The sequence below is a fragment of the Ceratotherium simum genome, chromosome 13 (assembly GCF_057802395.1).
Source record: "Ceratotherium simum simum isolate JZ-2026a chromosome 13, ASM5780239v1, whole genome shotgun sequence".
Classification (NCBI taxonomy): Eukaryota; Metazoa; Chordata; class Mammalia; order Perissodactyla; family Rhinocerotidae; genus Ceratotherium; species Ceratotherium simum.
Window position 1 is genome coordinate 35103774 of NC_141912.1, and position 20199 is coordinate 35123972.

A 20199-nucleotide genomic window follows, 5' to 3' on the forward strand; every position below is an offset into this window, starting at 1 on the left:
CTGAATGAAATCCCCTCTTAAAGCCTCTGACCAGCTCAAATAGGGACTGGCTGCCCTCAAGGCTTGCTAAACAGCTGCCGTCTTTGGGGTCTCCCTTCACTGTTTTCCCAGGAATTCTCTTCCTCCTCTCTTGTGTTGGATGTCCTGTTTCATACACATCAAGTATTCTTTCTTGTTTATTTCCTTGTGGTGGGGAGCACATCCTCTAAAAGTTTCCTGAGAAAAGATGCATGGGAAGTAAATGCTTTGAGATCTTGCATGTCTGAAAGTGTATTTATTCTATTTTTACACTTAATTAATACTTTGGTTTCTTATAGAATCCTAGATTGGAAAAAAATTTCCCTCAGAAATTTGACGACATTTCTCCACTGTGTCCTTGCTTCCAGTGGATGACATTCTGGCTCTTGATCCTTTGTATAAAACATGTTTTATACTCTCTAGAAGGTTTTAGGATCTTCTCTTCATCCTCACTGGTGAAACTTCAAAATGATATAGCTCTGGAACTGGCCTATTTTCTTTCAATGTGCTGGGCCCTTTCACTCTAGAAACTCATGTCTATCAGTTCTGGGAAGTTTTCTTAAATCATTTCTTTGATGATATCTTTCCAATTGTTCTGTCTTGTCTCTCTTTATACAACTCCCAAAATCAGATATTGGACCTCTTGGACTGATTCTCTAAAATTTTTAATCCTTTTTTTCTCTCATTTTTCATATTGCTTTCTTTTTGCTCTACTTTCTGGGAGATTTCATCAACTTTATCTTCCAAATCTTCCAGTATGTTTTTCATTTCTGCTACCATATATTTAATTTTTAAGAGCTCATTTTTGTTCTCTGAATGTTATTTTTTATAGTATTCTGTTCTTGTTTCATGAAAGTAATTTCTCTTCTTAACTCTCCTGAAGATATTAATATGATATTTCTTTGGTAAGTTTTCTTCCCCCTTTTCAATCTCCATTTCCTCCAAATTTTTCTTTTTGTTGTTGTTTGATCTCTATATATCAAGTCAGAATTTTTCTTCAATTTCTGGTGATCCTTGGCTGTCTGCTTATATTTAAGAATGGGGCACTAAAAAGCTGATGAGAAACTCTGTTCACTTTGCATGGGGCTTTTCAACTTTAACATGATTGTCTTAGAGTTCCCCTAAATGAGACCCTGAGACATGTATATGAATGGAAATACTCAGTGGAAACACAGGTAGGGGAGCAGGGAAGTGAGACAGGGAAGAGAAGGCAGCTATAATGCTAACTATAACTGAGAATACTATTCTACAGCTTAATCCTACAGAAAAACGCTGGGAAAATAGTGTAAAACACACACCTCAGAGTATTGCATGCAAGGGCAAGGGAGCTGAGGTATTTATACGTCAAACCCTGGCAGTCTTTGGTTGAGAGCTGCTCCTGGGGAGGAGTATTAATTCCATAGCACTTCTGGCCTGCCTTGTGCCTGGGCAGCGTAGCCTTCTCTGGCTTTGGAGAGAGACCTCAGGCAAAGAGACTCAGATACTGGCAGTTGGAAGTCAGCGGGAGTACACTGAACTGAGATTGCCCAGGGGATATGGGCAGTGATGTCTGCTACAGCGGCCTAGCTGGGCTGTTACTTGGTAACTGCCATCTGTATTTTCAGGTCTTTTCTTTTGTCTTTGTCATATTTCCTGGACAATCTCTTGTCTGGAGTGTTCTAGTCTGGGTGCCAGGGTTCTGTGAGTTAAGTGGGGAGAAAGGCTGGGAATCTCAACTTTCAGTGGGAAATTCTAAACTTTCACTTAAATCTCCTATTTCAGGATGACACCCTTGCTCTCTGGTGTCCCCGAGTCCAGAGACTCTCTAATTGGTATCTTCTGGGGTATAAATTCTCAGACTTCTGCTTATTCAAGAGGGGAAGTTACATCCCTGCTCTCAGAAGAGAGGTATTGGGTTTAAGTGCTTCTTAAGTAGACTTTCAGTCACATATTCTGTTTTTAGCCCCATACTCACCTCCATAGGTGACTAGTGTCACTAAGTCGTTTTGCAGCTTCTGCAATGTAAATTTGGTTGTTTCTCTGCTTCCCCCAGCTTTCTCTGATCTACTAAATTGTTACTATTTGCTTTCCAGCTTTCCAATTTCCAACATTTTGTTGCTATTGTTTCCTCTTCTATTCGCTTTGCTTTGTGATTTTGTGTCATTAAAAAAATTCCTTACCTGGGCCGGCCCCGTGGCTTAGCGGTTCAGTGCGCACGCTCTGCTACTGGCGGCCTGGGGTTCGGATCCCGGGCGTGCACCGACGCACCGCTTCTCCGGCCATGCTGGGGCCGCGTCCCACATACAGCAACTAGAAGGATATGCGACTATGACATACAACTATCTACTGGGGCTTTGGGGGGAAAAAAAGAATAAAAAATTCCTTACCAGAATTCCCTCTGTGTCCTTTATAACCTGCTATTTTATTACGGACATTTGTGACATTTCATCTCCAACTCCAGTAGACTGGGAGAACTCCACTTCAGTAATTTGTCTGAAGGAGATTGTCACAAAATTATTTGAGTGACAGGACATTTTGTCTGGCTGGTGAAGATGTCTTTCCCTTCTACCTTCTGCCTTTATTGCTTCAGTAGCCTTAAGGCATTGACTTTTTGCTTTATATCTACGGGAAAGGGAAGAGAATAACATGATGTCTGCTCACCGCCACCCGAGGCCCTGGTATGGGTTTGAGTGCCAGAGGTTAGTGGCCCGGGGTCATCAGCAGAAGGAGCTGTTTGTCGAGAGATGTCAGGGACTCTAGACACAAGTCCTATTGCTGTGGGACCTAGCTGCCAGGGTGTGACTTATTGTCCCAGCTTGTCAGAGACCCCAGCACTAATGTGACATCTCAGGACTGGCTGCTGGCATCTTTTGTAGGATATCAGTTGAGGTAACAGCAAAGCTTCCTTAAGCAGCTTTGAGAACTATGGGCACCGAACCAGAATAGGAGAGGAGGAACATGGCAGATACTTCATGGTGGCCACAGCTGATGTTTATGAACACATGTAAGGCCTCTTGTGGGCTCATCTAGAAAAACGAGGGGAGGGAAATTTCTGCCGAACTGGTTGATGCAGGTTGAGACCTGTGGTGGTCTGTTACATTGGTGACCCCTAATGGATAACTCCTAATATTCACAACCTTGTGTAGTCCCCTCTCCTTGAATCTGTGCTGGCCCTGTCACCTGATCTAACCAATAGAGTACAGTGGACATGACTATGTGCCAGTTCTGAGCCTAAGCCTTCAGAAACTCTGGTAGTTTCCATTTTTCCTCTCTTGGGAACTTTGAGTCTCCAGGTAAGAAGTCGGTCTACCCTGCTGGAGTGACTGCAAGGAGAGGCCACGTGGAGAGGGAGAGATCCTGAGATTTCATGACAAAGAACTGAGGAAGCCAGCACCAATGAGAACTGAGGCCTCAGAACAGCTGCTCGGTTGAGCAGCTCCGGTCATCCCCTGGCCACTGGAGCCCTCCATCTTGAGCCTCGAGACATGTAAGTGAAGAAGCCCTCATGGACATTCCAGTCCCAGCAGACATCACATGGATCAGAGGCAAGCTGTGACCTGCCAGAATTCCTGGCCCACTGATTTGTGAGAAACAATAAAATGGTTACTATTTTAAGACACCAAACTCTGGGGCAGTTTGTTATGCATCAACAAATAACCAAAACTGAACCACAAGAGGAAATTTGGGTTCTTGATGTTTGAGGGACTTCCTCTACAGACCAGGAAAGTCTGGTGGTCTGAAAGAAAATATACACTTTAGAAATTTTAAAAATCTTTAAAAAGTATGAACCATAGGTATTGTTTTCTTTATCCATTGTTATATCCTTCAAAAGCCTAAGTTTAAAGACAACAGTGGGAAATGTCCCAAAGAGTATCTTCAGATTGGGTGGCTTTTTGACCCATCCTAGTATGAGCTCCCTCTAATACACGGCCAGGGAGCCGGGACCTCCCTCTCTACTTGCGATATTTCTTGGCAGGATCTTAAATCTGACCCCCTTAGTTTAAAGCCAGGTTAGATAAACTTTCTTTTATGCTTCTTTTAAAAATAAACTCCTACAAGGAAGAAAATACTCATCTTTATAGAGTCCTCCCCACATAGGCTAGCCATTCTCTCAAGAGGCACCTTAATTTAGGGAAAGGATGGTGAGGTTAGCAGTCACGGGGGATAGGGTTTGAACTTCACCTCTTTAATGTTTTACCTGTGAGGGTTTGGAGAAGTTATTAAACCTCTTTCAGCCTGTGCTCCCTCATCATTAAAAACTGAGGATTATAATATCTACCTTGAAGGTTTGCTTTGAGAATAAAATGAGGTAATGTATTTGAAAGTACATAACATATTGCCAGACATATGGCTGAGACTTGAAAATATCTTGGCTTCATTTTCCTGCATTCAGAGGTTGTTGGAGCCAGGGTGATGACTCAAAGAAGCCAAAGGAGGAGCCAGTGGGTGACCACGACTGTCCTCTTTTCTATCTCTATTGCCATTGACTGAGATCCTGGAGATATAAGATTTTTAAAATAGTAACCTATCATCCTATATTTCCTGTAACCCCCACCCCTACTCCCATCACAAAAAACATGGGTTCTAACTTTATTATCTCAAGAAAGTAATGATAGTAGAACAATAATTATAAGTGAGTCAAATTTTTGACTTTGGGGTTTTAAAAGTCAAAGACTCATGGAATAAGAAAGCAGCTTTGGAAGAATAATTGGAGAGTTCATTTTTGTTAACACTGTCATACATATGCATACACATTCTCACACACATGCATATACACACACTGACACACATGTGCATGCGCACATTCAAAGGACTAGGTAAAAATTCCCTAGACTTTGGAGTAGGGAAGTCAGGTGGAAGGAGGGAGCTGGAATGAGTAATGTATGAAGAAACTGTTATTGTGCTTTTCTCTTGGCCCTCAGCAACTAAATGATCTCCTCCTTATTTGGTTGTGGCATCAATCTGCTTGTGAGATTAGGATGTTTCAGAAGGAATATAAAGAGAAGAAAAGGGCTAATATGCATCTATTGAAATTCAAAATAGGATTTTTAAACAAGATAATAGCCTTGAAAACTGGACTCTGTGAGAGAGAAATAATTTTTTACATTCATTTAGCTCCAATTTAACAAAATCAAGATCCAGACCTACATTCAAGTTTCTATCAAAGGAGGAGGTAATTTAATCTTTCGTCTTTGATTTCCTCATCTGTCTACGATGATGATAATAATACCTACCTCAAAAGATTGCTTCCAAAAGGAACTCTTGTCTTCCGAAGTGGCAACGAGAGCCAGGAAGCCAAGGATATGATATGAAAGGAATAAAAGAAGAGCCTGTCCCTTCTTGTCTTGGGGCTTGAAGAAGAAGAAAGCCGTGAGATGAGAGTGAGATAGGAATCAAAGAGGCTTAACTTGGAATTGGGGAAATGGCTTCAGAAACATCCAGAAAATAGAAGAAATCATTGAAGTTGATACAAACTTGTGCCCAATATAGATAAGTGGGCAAATCAGAGTGAACCAGTAGGAAGATAGGGTCTAGTTTGCGTTTCCAGTCCTTCTCCAATGACGAACATTGAGTTGAGAGCCATGGGCCTGCCATGGGACACACTGTGGCAGGAAGACCATGAAAGGGCAACATAGGCATGTGGTTTGTACAGCTTGGGTCAGGGACTGGATGGGGGACATGGTGGAGATTCAGGTGGTCCACTGGGCTTTCCAGAGCCACAGGGAGGTTGAGTCAGCCAAGGAATACCAATGAGATCAGACCCAGCCAAGAGAGACCCATAAGATACTCTAAGTGCTGACTTTAGCTAAAGGCCGGTAGGGTGAATGTGACCAAGTGCATATTGACCCATAAACCAGAGGAGCCGAAGGACACACTGAGAGCATGAGGACCTTAATTATTCTCCTACATCTGTCCCCCAGGAGATCGCATAAGCCTCTTCTCTCTCTCCGTGCGCTCCCAACAACTACTTGGCAAGAAGCCTTGGAGGAAGAAAGACCTCTGAGAAATCTGAGACTGAGCATTTTTACCTAGAGATACTACAAAGTATCTGAACAGCCTGTTTATTCTATGGCATTGCACTGAAACAACTCCAGCTTTACTGCTACCCAGTAGTTAACGGTTGTAAGAAAGACCACATTGCTTACAGATAAACTACATCCGCTCATACATCTCAATTGTGGTGTAAGATAATTGATCCTGCTAAAGAGCTTAGACATTGGTGAGAACCTAAAATTGGCCTGCAATAGTCAGTTTCTGCCATGTAACAAACAGCTGCAAGATCTCAATGACTTACTACAACAGCCATTTATTTTCATACTCATGGAACTTTCTTTTTTTTTTTTTTAAGATTTTATTTATTTTATTTTTTGCCCCCAAAGCCCCAGTGGATAGTTGTATGTCATAGCTGCACACCCTTCTAGTTGCTGTATGTGGGACTCGGCCCCAGGATGGGCAGAGAAGTGGTGCCTCGATGCACAGCCGGGATCCGAACCCAGGCCGCCAGCATCGCAGCGCGTGCACTTAACCACCAAGCCACAGGGCCAGCCCCTCATGGAACTTTCATACGCTGGAAGTTGGCTGTGGTTTTGCTGATCCAAGCTGGACTCGACAGGGATTGGTAGGGCTCCAGGCTTCTGGTTGTGCTCAGTTCTGGCCCAGGGTCTTTATTCTGGGGCCCAAGCTGAAGGGGCAGTGCATATTTGGAATTTGCTTTTTTCTTGTCACATCAGAGGAGCACAAGAGACCAAGTCAAATCACAAAAGTACATTTGAATCATCTGCTTGCATCATGTCCTCTGATATTCTATTGGCCCAAGCAAGCCACACAGCAAAGAGCATGGATGTACACTTAAATAAATAATGAGGGGGCCGGCCCCGTGGCTTAGTGGTTAAGTGCACGCGCTCCACTACTGGCGGCCCGGGGTTCGGATCCCGGGCGCGCACCGACACACTGCTTCTCCGGCCATGCTGAGGCCGCGTCCCACATACAGTAACTAGAAGGATGTGCAACTATGACATACAACCATCTACTGGGGCTATGGGGGAAAAAAAAAGGAGGAGGATTGGCAATAGATGTTAGCTCAGAGCACGTCTTCCTCAGCAAAAAGAGGAGGATTAGCACGGATGTTAGCTCAGGGCTGATCTTCCTCACAAAAAAAAAATTAAATAAATGAATAAATAAATAAATAATGAGGGAGCAAAGAATTGAGAACAACACTCCAAACCATCGCAGAGTCACTGTTCCCTGCCCACCCCCAAAATAGTAATACTCCCAGACTGATTTGGGAAGTCCACAAGCAAAGTTTCCCACACACCAAGAGTATCAGTGGAGTGTCACTGAGGGCCCAAAAAGCCAGCACACCAAGGATGATAGAGAGGATGAGAAGAGCCTGGGTCTTGGATGATATAGTTGAGGGGCTTTACCAGCCACCTACAGCCAGATTTTTTTGTAATATGTGACAATTTAATGTCCTATTGGTAGCTGAGTTTTCTGTTGCTTGCAGAATACATCCTAACTGATACCGGACTTTTTTTAGCCCTGTTTAGCCCAGAGAAGTAAGTGTTGGAGTTTGGATTTGAACGCAGGCTTTGTCTCCAGAGCACATGCTTTTACCTACTATGATATCCTGCCTTCCAAATCTTATGAGAGGCTCAAGTCTCTTACGTACGTGTCAATGGATTCAAAGGATAATGAAGCTAACTGCCCCCATGGTGAAAAAGTGGAAGGTCTGGGCATGGCAGTGAAAACCTACCAATATGGCCTTCGTCTGGCCCTGAAGCCATACAACTTAGAGAAGAGTCAGGACCAGGCTTCCAGAGGCCCCCACTCAGATGTAGGCTAGTCCTGGGGTTGCCCTGAGTTTTATGCAGGGAGATGTGTCATGTGATGGTGACCCCAGTCAACAATTTAGTCAACCTGCATGCTTAAAATAAGCCCTCTCAAACACCTCCTCTCTTTGTCACTCTATTCTCCTTTGAAACAATGGGGAGGAAATTTAGTAGATAACACGCTTAAGCCATCAGTCTTCAAGTCTACTCTATAGATCAAGATTTCTGGGTCACATGTAAATAGCTTTTTAGGTAGATGACAGGGACTGACCCAAGTCCCACTCAGGAGGTATTCAGGCAGGGTTTATTGAATGAATGAACAAACCACCATCTGGGATCAGGGCCTGATGATCCTCACTGCAAGTCTAAAGGTCTATTTGCCAGTGTACTCAGAGTTATTGAAGCTCAAGGGGGTAACTAATGCTAGTCAAAATCACACGAGATAAGCTAAGATACCTGGGATATCATCTTTCCAGTGAGTGAATTTCTTGTACCTCTGTCCAAGGCACTTCCTGGTTCTGAGGTGCAGATGCAAAATAAACATGATAGTCATTGAGCCTGAGTCAGAGGGGTGAGGTTTCTCTGGGGGCCAGCAGAAGCCATTGAGCCATCTCTGCCTTGAGAGGATTTGGGAATTCTGAAAGTTTATTTTAATTTCTCAGGTTTGGATACAATTTGGTCACACAGTGCAAAAACATAAAAAACCCAAAAAACTAAAACTGGATTTTGGGGGACTCCAACTGCAGTATTAAGAGAAATCTAGCCCTGTCCAAGCCCCAGTCTCTGTGAGAGATTCTCCAGGGTCTTCCCCATGACCCTGCATAGCACTTGGCTTTGAGGTGGCATGATGACCATCCCAGAATCTCTAAGTGCCCAGGGCCACTTCTGGTAGAACCCCCAGGATTCTAGTAGACCTCCAGTGATGACGGGGTCCCTGGTGCTGACGCATCTCTGCCCCCACCACTGTCTTTTTATACCGGGCTTCTACACAGACAGATCAGGATGGGGCATCCACCTCCTTCCACAGGCCTCTCCTTCCACAGCTGGGGCTGCGATCTCTCTTGGTTCTTATCTTCTCCTTGTTCTGAAGCAGAAGGACTTCACAGGGAGCTCAAATTTGCCCATATCCAGGGATAACTTGTTTCATGTCCCATTCTGAGGTTTTTTCTTTCACTCATTCACTTAATCAAACAGTCAACAAATATTTATTGATGGCCAACTTTGTGCCATCAATGTACTAAGCACTGGGGTAGTGGTGACCAAAAATTAGGTCCCTGTCTTCACACAGCTTGTGGTCCAGCTGAGAATACTAACATTTAATGAGACATTACAATGAAATGTGAAGTGAGTTATGATAGAGGAAATAAGATATCCTATGAGAGGGATGGAACAGTGACACCTAATCCAGTGTGAAACAGAAAAGAGCTTTCTAAGGATGTGAAGTTCACAATGAGAACTGAAGGATGAGAAGAAATTAGCCCAGTAAAAGAGTGGGGGCCAAGGGGCTCAGTGACTTCTACAAATTGTTTCTGACAGTAGAAAAATGCTTCACAAGATTATTATTGCTTGGATAGAGTTATAACTGACATTAAAAAAAACAACATACACCTTTCCAGATAAAAGAAACAAGAGAGTATACTTTCAAACTATTTTATAAGACTTAATATAACCTTAATAACAACAATAGGCAAAGACAGTACAAGAAAGGATAACTATACGCTAATCTCACTGGCAAACATAGCTGGAAGAGTCCTAAACAAAATTTTTGCAAATCAAATCAAGCAATGTGTGTGTGAGTGTGTGGACTGTTAACCTGACAATGAAAAAGAAAAAAATGCCTCATAAATGATGATTGTATTGTTTATAAGGATTTGATTGTCTACATAGAAAACCTAATACATTATTAGAATTGATAGGAAAACTTAGAAATGTTACTAGATATGATATTAATAAGCAAAACAATGGTTTTCCTTTATACCAGCAGCAGATAGTAAGAAAATATAATTTTATAAAGGCCTTTTACAACACAATAAAAAATTTTAAAATAACTAGGAATAAATCAAACAAAAATGCTCAAGAAATTTCTGAGAAAAATTATAGCATTTTATTGTAAGGTGCTAAAGAAGATCTAAATAAACAGAGGGGGCCGGCCCCGTGGCTTAGCGGTTAAGTGCTCGCGCTCCGCTGCTGGCGGCCCGGGTTCGGATCCCGGGCAAGCACCGACGCACCGCTTCTCCCGCCATGCTGGGGCCGCGTCCCATATACAGCAACTAGAATGGATGTGCAACTACGACATACAACTATCTACTGGGGCTTTGGGGGAAAAATAAATAAATAAAATCTTTAAATAAACAGAGGGACATACCATCTTTATGGATGAGAAGACTGAATACTACAACAATGACAACTCTTCCCAAATTAATCTATAAATCTAATGCAATTCTATTAAAAATCCTCAGCAACATTTTTTATTGACTTTATGAACTGATTCCAAAATTTATATGGATGAGCAAAGAACCAAAAATAACCAAGAAAACAAGTTTGAGAGTTTGCCTTACCATATATTGAAAATTATGATAATTATTTAGCAATTAGGATAGTCTGGTATTGATACAGGGAGAAACTAACATACCCATGGAGCAGAATAGAGAGCTTAGGAAAAAAAAAAAAAAAAAATCATGCAGGGGTCGGCCCAGTGGCGCAAGCGGTTAAGTGCACATGCTCTGCTGCGGCGGCCCAGGGTTTGCCGGTTCGGATCCCGGGTGCGCACTGACGCACCACTTGTCAAGCCATGCTGTGGTGGCATCCCATATAAAGTAGAGGAAGATGAGCATGGATGTTAGCCCAGGGCCAGTCTTCCTCAGCAAAAAAAAGAGGAGGATTGGCAGATGTTAGCTCAGGGCCGATCTTCCTCACCAAAAAAAAAAAAAAAATCATGCATATACCTGCATATCCAATATTTGACTTAGGTAGGTTGTCCTCGTTCTGTGGACAGGATTAATTATTCAATAAATTGTGCTGAGACAATTGGTTATCCATATGAAAATAAAATAAAACTGATTTCTATCTCATTCCATACAGAAAAAAGGAGGTCCAACTGGATTAAAGACCTAAATGTGAAAAGTAAATTTTTTAAACTTTTAGGGAAAAAAATAGGACTGTAGGTTATTGGGATAAGAAAGAATTTCTGAAATAAGATACTTGAAAAGCGTGAGACCTAAGGGAAAAGACTGATAAATTTGTCTGTGTTAAAATTAAAAGCTTCTATTCATTAAAAGTCACTATAAATGGAGTTTTCAAAAAACAGACAAATTAACAACAAAACATCAGTTACCTCTGAGAAGGGGTAACAGAGTAGCCAGGCAATAGGATTATGAGGAGGACTTTTTATTGGTGATCTTCTTTTTAAGGTGAAATTCACATAACATAGTTAACCATTTTAAAGTGTACAGTTCAGTGGCATTTAGTGTATTCATAATGTCGTGCAACCATTCCCTCTCTCTAGTCTCAAAGCTTTTTCATCACCCCATAAAAACACTCCATATCCATTAAATAATCACTCCTCATTCCCTCTGATCCCATCCCCTGGTAACCTCTAATCTGCTCTCTACGTCTATGGATTTGTCTATTCTGTATGTATCATAGAAAAGGAATCATCCAATATGTGACCTTTTGTGTCTGGCTTCTTACACCTAGCATAATATTTTCGAGGTTGATGAAAGTTGTAGCAAGTATCAGTACTACATCCCTTTTTATGGCTGAATAATAGTCCGTTCTATGTATACATCACAATTTATTTATCCATTCATCAGTTGATGGACATCTGGGCTGTTTCCACCTTTTGGTTATTATAAAGAATGCTGCTATAAACATTCTTGTGCAAGTTTCTGTGTGGACATATGTTTTCCTTTCTCTTGGGTATATGCCTAGGAGTAGAATTGCTGGGTCACGTCAAAGATAAACAAAGCCAGACACTAGTTAAAGTGGTAAGGACAGATTTTAGTCAGAAATATACTATTGCAACAGGGAAAGAGTCCAGCGTGAAGGGAACTCAACTTTGATTTGTACAGAGGTAACTGGGCATTTTAAAAGGAGAACGAGGGACTAGGGAGGGGGTGACTGGGAGCTGAGTAGAGTCATGAAAGTGAAAAGTTACAAAAATCAGGAAGAGGGGTTGGTCCACGTGAAATCCGTTTGGGTTTGTTAACTGGCGCTTGTCCAAGTGAGGCGCCTACCCTCCACAGAGGCTGGGAGACAGGGGCCCTATCTTCCCTCAGGTGTTAGCTGGAACAAACAGTAAATTCTTTTGGCAACCTTGAGTTTTCTCAGGCAAGCACTTTAAGGGGAGCAAGGGTCAACCTAGGGGTGTGGCCTTGAGCTGTTAGATACTATGTCATTGTTTTTTTTTTTAAGTGTTTATAGGTCAAGGTAGAAAAGACCTAGAGGAATCTGGCTAGAGTTTGGTGGAGGAGAGAATCTTTTGCAGTTATACGGTAATTCTATGTTTAATTTTTTGAAGAAGCCTAGTTATCTTTGTGTACCTTTTGAAATACATGTGAATATATTGCTATTCCAAAAAGTAAATTAATAATAAAAGGCATATTATAGTGGACTTCATATATAGGCATATAAGCAAGAAAGAATTACTATATAGAATTTGTGGAGAACTTCCACAAACCAATATGAAAATGGGGCTCAACTCAAGAGAAAAACAAAAACACTACAAAGGACAATTCCTCAGAGAGGAAACAATGAGATAGCATTTCACATCTATCACATTGGCACAGATAAGTCTGGTGATATGAAATGTTGGTGAGGCTATGGGGCAATAGAGACACATGGGTGGGAGTGTAAACTGGAAAAACCACTGTGCAGACCATTTGGCAATATCTAGTAGAGCTGATAATACAATTCCACTTTAAGTTTATAAACTTATACCCAAACTCTCCCACATTTGCACAAGAAGGTATACAGAAGTATGTTTATTGCAGAATTGTTTTATATAACAATAAACTGGATATAACTTTAATATCCATAAACAAAAGAATGGATACATTATTTGTGGTATATTTATATAATTAAATATTACAGAGCTGTAATGTATATAATTAAATGTACAGAGCTGTATACTGTCCAGTATAGTAGCCACAAGCTACATGTGGCTATTTAAACTTAAATTTAAATTAATTAAAATTAATTCCATGTTCTAAATTTAAATTTTTAAATTCAGTTCCTCAATAACATTAGTTGCATTTCAAGTGCTCAGTAGCCACATGTGGCTAGTGGGTACCATATTGGACAGTGTTGATACAGAATATTTCCATGATTGCAGAAAGTTTTATTGGACAGCAATGTTATAGACAGATAAAATGAGCTATCTGGGTCTACATGTTTCAAAATATTTAAGTCTCAAAAATATTAAGTTGGTAGGAAAAAGCAAGCAAGTTGCAGAAGGACACTTAGAGTATTCTCCCACTTAAACAGTTTGGAAGAAATTGATGACATTAGTTGTCTTCAGGGAAGGGAAGTGTGCGGTGAGGGATGAAGTGGCTGGGAGACATTTCACATATACCCTTTGCATCTTTTAAACTTCAAACCATGCAATTGTTATCATCTACTCAAATATAATAAAATAAAGTCTCCTGGCCCCAACCAATTCAAGACAAAGGCCTAACACGTGGACAGCCCTTTTGGACTTCGGCTAAACCATATCTATTGGTTATTTATTGAAACCTAGCCACCAGGTTATCTAAAAAAAAGTAATCTTGTGTTTTCTTTCTGTGATATTTTACAATTTCCACAAAATGCAAAATTTAAATATGAGCACTGAACTTCTACAGCAAGATCTTGCTCAATTCTCTGTATTAGTTTTACATGGTAATGAAAACCTTTGGGTGAGGCCAAAAATTCTTGAAATTACTTGTAGAGGAAAGGGGCAAGAGACGAATGTAATATGAACGTGAAACGAAACTGCAACGTGGTAGCTAATAAATAAATCTGGTTTGAACACACTAAAAATGCTATATATTTTCACAGACACATAAAAATATAGTAATAGTCCAAAAACATTCATGGGAATGATAATCATCACATTTAGGCCAGAGCGTACCTGGGGGGAGGAAGGAAGGGTATCAGGAAGAAGTATGCAGGGGCATCAATTGAGTCTATAATGTTTTACTTATTTAAAAAATAGGGCAAATTATTAGTGTTGGAAAGGGGTTGGTGATTCTGTGAGGTTCACTATGGCTATACCATGGAGTTTTCTGCTTATGTATTTCATCATTTTGAAAGAGAGAGAAAGAGAATGGAGAAAATTGTTTTAAGCTCTAAACGTGAAGGCCTGGATGTGAGAGAAAATGTGGCACTTTTGAGGAATTTAAAAAAGCTTCTGTAACCGGATATTAGTGTGAGAGTGGATTTGCTCTGGAGAAGTCTGGCCAGGTGAGCATGGGCCAGCACACTGGACTATTTAAGTCATGGTGAAAGAAAAAAATATGTAAGGCCTTCTTTATAAAGTAAATATAAGATCAGATATACGAACTTTTCTTTGAAGAATGGAAGTCCATTTTTAATTAGCAAAGGGCTCACTAAATAGATTTGGAAAACTTCAAAAAGCTAAGTACAATTCTCAAAGTGAGTGCATTTTTACTTTGCATTTTACAGCTCTCAAGATTCTGGCATCCAAAGGGAAGAAAATAAGAATTCTCCAAGGGCTAATAAATTTGCAAAGACCTCTTATTACCTGATTTAATTGTTCCAAATGCTTGCACCACACTGTTTAGATAAATTACAAGGATATCTATGAAATTTAATGATGGTTCAAAATTTGTATCAGTTGAGATAAATGGCGCATCCATGAGTTTACTAAGCTTTTCCCAAAGGTGCATTCTATTTAAAGGCAAAAATATCAATTTGTGATTATGATGTTAAAAGACTCATCCCATTATATATATATATGTGTGTGTGTATATATATATATATATATACATACATATACATATATATATATTTTTTTTGCTGGGGAAGATTCACCCCGAGCTAACATCCACTGCCAATTTCCTCTTTTTGTACGTGAACCACCACCACAGCATGGCCGCTGACAGACGAGCGGTGTAGGTCCACACCCAGGAACTGAATGCAGGCTGCCGAAATGGAGCACACTGAACTTAACCACTAGGCCACCAAAGCTGGCCCATTATATATTTTTTATTTTATTTTATTTATTTATTTATTTATGAGGAAGATCAGCCCTGAGCTAACATCCATGCTAATCCTCCTCTTTTTGCTGAGGAAGACCGGCTCTGAGCTAACATCTATTGCCAATCCTCCTCCTTTTTTTCCCTGAAAGCCCCAGTAGATAGTTGTATGTCATAGTTGCACATCCTTCTAGTTGCTGTATGTGGGACGTGGCCTCAGCATGGCCGGAGAGGCAGTGCGTCAGTGCGCGCCCGGGATCCGAACCGGTGGACCCCCGGGCCACTGCAGCGGAGCGTGAGCACTTAACAGCTTGCGCCACTGGGCCGGCCCCTATATATTTTTTAAATGAAGTAAATTCTAAAAGTTTTCCCCCCTCAAACGCAAACATGGAACAATGCTCTTGCTTTAACTTTCTCTTCCAGGTCATGTTACGAACTTTGGACTTTAGACTTGGCAATGAGAGGCAACGCTTCTTAATCCAGGGAGTGATGTGATGGTATTTGCACTTTTGAAAGATCATGCTGGCTGCAAAATGGAGAGAGTTGGCAGAAATTAGGAGAGGATGGGGGAGGCAGTTAGGACAGCTGTAGTAGTCGACAGGCAGTCTGTGGTCCACAGTCTTCCGTTGTGGACTACAGGTGAGAGAATCCTGGCCTCGGATGGTAATAGCGAAGAGGCAGAGAGGTCAGAGAGCTAGACGGATGCTTAGCAGGCAGCATCTGCGTGACTTGGAGGTGGATTAGATATGAGGCTGGCAGTGGTGGCGAAGAGAGGGTAGTTGGAGGGAGAAAGTTACACGTCTGGCAAGGCTGGTCACTGGGAGAGACGGACCAAATAAGAAGCAGGTGTGGGGATCAAGCATGTCAAGAGCCCTGTTTGGACATGTTGAGGTGGGGTTGCATCTAGGGTGTGCAGGCCTTAAGCATTTCTATAAACAAATTGATTTTAAAAAATATTACAAAATACATACGCCCAGGTGAAGTACAGCGATGTGTTGATGAAAATTTAGATTAATGGGTGAAAAGATGTACTTACATATATTTTTTTAACTGTCCAATCCGTGCACGTGAAGATTCTTTGTAGTTTCTCTGTAGTTTCCCAGGCATCATCTCTTCCCATTCAGGTCCAGGAACCATCGCTTATTCTTTATTGTCAAATGCACCGCATCCGGATAATTTCATTCCTCCCACTGAGAGGAAATAGATAGCAACGCTGTCATCGTTCACAATGTCATGGATCTTTGGAATCTGTTTGTATGGAAACAACACAGATCTCTTGCCTCTGCTGTTCCCTAAAACCATTTACCTAATGCTGGTACGTCATTACCTGGGACACTGTGTCATGTGTGAATCCTGGCTACCCGTGACTCTCTCAATGGCTGTTACAGAGCTTCATTGATGATGACCACAAATGCAAGTCTTACTCAGAGTACGCAGGAAAATGTAAAGCATAATTTGTTTCCTGGTTACATTAAATTTATTATTTGGAATGTCATAATATACACATAAAGAAGCCCTGTTTCAACCATATATTTTCTTGAGCTCTTTAGGATGCAATCGCTGCATTCTTAGAATGTGATCATTCTCGGTGATATGTCACACTTGCTTTTTACACACTGCCACCAGCAAGATGGGGCAAAAAGAGCAGTCCCATTTGTACAAGGAATGTCCATGCCTTGACCAGCATGACTAAAGACTAGCCTGAGAGAGCAGGAGGTCGCCACACCAACTGAAGAGAAGAAAGGAAGGGCCTGCTGGGTTGTAAACTGAGGTCTTGAAAGCCCTCAGAGGAGGTGGGCAGAGCCACCCCAGAGGACAAGCTGGCATGAGGTGCAGAGACTGTGGAGCAGATGGGTGACTTCCCTGGGTACCAGTGGAGCCTGTGGAGCGGCACCAGCAGCCAGGGACACACAGGGTGAAGGACGCCTTCGCCCACCTGCCACCCTCTCCAGCCACATCTCCCCAGTTGTTCCGTGCTCCAGCCCTTTTTAGGTCCGTACACCTGAAGAGCCTGGCTCTAGCCTTCTGTGCCCTTCTGTGACTCAGTAATGCATACTATTGTATGTGCTGTGTTAAGTATGTCACATCCGTGATCTCTTTTCGTTTTTGTCATTATCTCTCTGTGAATCTATCTGTACTCCTCACCGGGCAAGAACTACAAAAAAGGCAGGGACCTGTCTATCCCGCTCACTGCTGCATTCCCAACATCTGGCACAGTGTGGCACATTCAGAGCCCCTGGCTCCCTGCTACAGTTGGCCCACAGTAAGTGTTTCTTACATTGAATTTGCATCTAGCCTAAAAATGAAGCGAGATGTTATTAAGTGTAGTAACTTTTTTTTGCCTTTTATGAATAATTTTTGCTAAGGTACAGTGACCAGAGAAAGGAAGATGGTTCTCTACTTTAAAGGGTGTATCTTCTCTGGATCTTTGATGTTGCTTTTTGGAGTGGTAATGGACTTTATGCAAGGAGTAGCTGTCTTCTGGGGGCCTACCCACACAGATGGAGGGTGTGGCAGTGGAGTGATCCCTCCCTGGCAACTGGAACTGGAGACCAGAGAAGGAGGTCTTTGTGTCTCAAGGCAGGAATCATGGAGAAGAGGAGTGTGTGTGTAGACCCTCTTTTTATTTAACACCTTCCCTTTCCCATCAAAGAAATGACAGTCAAATAAAGAAAATCACATTTATTTCTTCTAACCCAACCTCTAGCCCACTTAGATAACCAGCTACTTCCAAGTCTGGATGTGAAACTTTCCATTATGAGAAACTCTCTAGGACCTTCAGTCAGTAATTGTTTGCAGTAGTGGAATTTTGTGACATGGGCGCGTGGTTAGAAAGAACATTTCTGTAGCAGTGTGAGCTGAAACATAGATGATGCGTGGCCTCAGAAAGTGCCCTTAAGCCCAATGTCACGGGGCATTCTCAGCCCCTGTCTTGCTTCCCCTCCTATTCCAAATCTGTGCCGTAAGCTGTATTTGGATAGTTTGGGAAAACAGGGAAAGGAAGGATGAGATGGTGAAAGACACTCCAGCCATCTGTCTGGAGTTAATATCAGGAGCTCTCTTATCTTTCTAAGAACTGGAAAGTCACTGGAGAAATAATTACCACATGGACTAGAAATCTCGACTAATCTTTGGGTGAAAAATGCAAACAGGAATTTTCCAGTGTCCCCTATCTGACCTTTGCATCCTCAAAAAGATCTCAATTGATATCATTTGGGAGGGGAGAGTGACTCCTCAGTCTCAGGGAAACATTTTTAAAATAATTTTTTCATACCTAGGTATGATAATTATGTTGCATGACATTTGAAAACGTTTTGCATTTTGATTATTTTTCCCACTCTTTTTCTTATGCATCTTTTTTTTCCCAAACATAATTTTGAATGTAGTGTGTATACAAGGTGGTGGTCTTCTTCACTTACCTTACATAATAAATGCTTTCCTTTGTGGAGGATCAAGATATAGTGTTGTGTTTTTGAAAGCAAATGTACTATCATACCATTTTATTTACTTATACAACCCACAAGGAGGGAAACTCTAGATGTGGAATCTAACTTGGCAACATAATATAAGATATGATTAATTATAACAAAATCAGGTAGGTCCTAAACAGTGGGTTATCAATACAAGGTCGGTGTACAAACGTAACTTCATATAACAAATATAATCTTAACTTGAAGTGAACAAACACGATTTGCGGTAACACACACTCTGACAAGTGCAATTTCCTATAACAAATAATCAAAGCCTTAAATTTGAGGCTATAATTTCTGAAATTAGAAGTAGCCTATCACAGAAGTTACCTGAATTTATCACACTTTTAAAAGTGGAAAGATAGTTACCTTTACTAGAGATAGAGCATGCAGAAAACTAATCTTAAAAAACCTTCTTCCTCTTGGCCAAATGTTGGTCCACTGTGATTAGGAGTCTACCCTGATACATACTATCTACACTTGTACCTATACCTATACCTATACCTGTACCTGTACATATACCTATACCTATCCTATACCTATACCTATACCGATACCTATACCTATACCCATACCCATACCCATACCTATCCTATACCTATACCTATACCTATCCCTATCCTATACCCATACCCATACCCATACCTATACCTATACCTATACCTATACCTATCCTGCACTGAAAGACCTCATGTCAACCAAGTTCTTTTCTTGCAATGTTTCCCAGTAGATAGCATCGTGACTTGTAACTGAGTTGAACCACGGTTGGATTACAATCTTTTAAAATATATTAATTTTTATGCCACACCTGTTACTGTAGAGTCTTCACAATCACTATTTTCAGCACTCTGCCTCGTGTTCTGTGTGAGACGTAGAGCTGAGCCACCGAGGCCGCGAGCGAGATGCTGGTGTCCCTGGCTTCCTACGGACAATCTCAGCCAAGCCGCTTCCACCGATCGTGTGAAGATGGGCTTTGTCATGGGCTGCGCCGCGGGCACAGAGGCCGGGGCGCTCTTCCGCACCTTTTCCTGTCTCGGGATCGGAAGGCGGGGTCAGGAGTTGAGCGGCGGCATCAGGAAAACCATGATGCAGAACGGCGGCAGCTTTGGCACACTCAGGGCTATCCGGATGGGCATCCGATGCTAATCAGGGCAATGGTTGCTCACTACATCTACCCCCTCCCATCAGTCCTAGCCCATGTACTATAATGAAACAAAGTCTTTTGAGTGAAAAAACAAAATCACTATTTTCAGTGGCTGCATCATATTCCACATGTTCTCAAATGCCTTTCTTTCATAGAATCCTTCTCACTTTACAATTGCACACTGAATGGTGTGACTTTGTGTTTAATGTCTGTCTCTTCATTTGACTGCAAGTTCCCAAGGGCAGGGCCATGTCAGTTTTGTCTCCGGGTTGAGTCACCAGCAGCAGCACACACAGGTAGATGTGTTGCTTGTAATACACATATATTATCCATCATATATATATGTTATTATAAACATGTATACATTAAACTTGCATTATTTAATATAGTTTTGTCGTCTTCTATTTAATAAGCATCCACTGGAAATTTTGGTTGTTTCCATTACTTTACTTTTGTAAATTTTTGTGCACACTTCCAATTATTTCCTTAATCTAAATTCTTAAATTGGAATGCTACGTTAAGAGGTGTTGGTACTTTCAAGTTTCCTGAACTTCTAGGAAAGT

The 20199-nt window shown here is 41.4% G+C and overlaps 1 pseudogene; it reads left to right on the forward strand.

Annotated features, from left to right (window-relative positions):
• The first annotated feature begins 19394 nt into the window (after window positions 1-19394).
• On the forward strand, window positions 19395-19638 carry LOC101397046 (reactive oxygen species modulator 1 pseudogene; annotated as a pseudogene).
• Window positions 19639-20199: the final 561 nt, after the last annotated feature.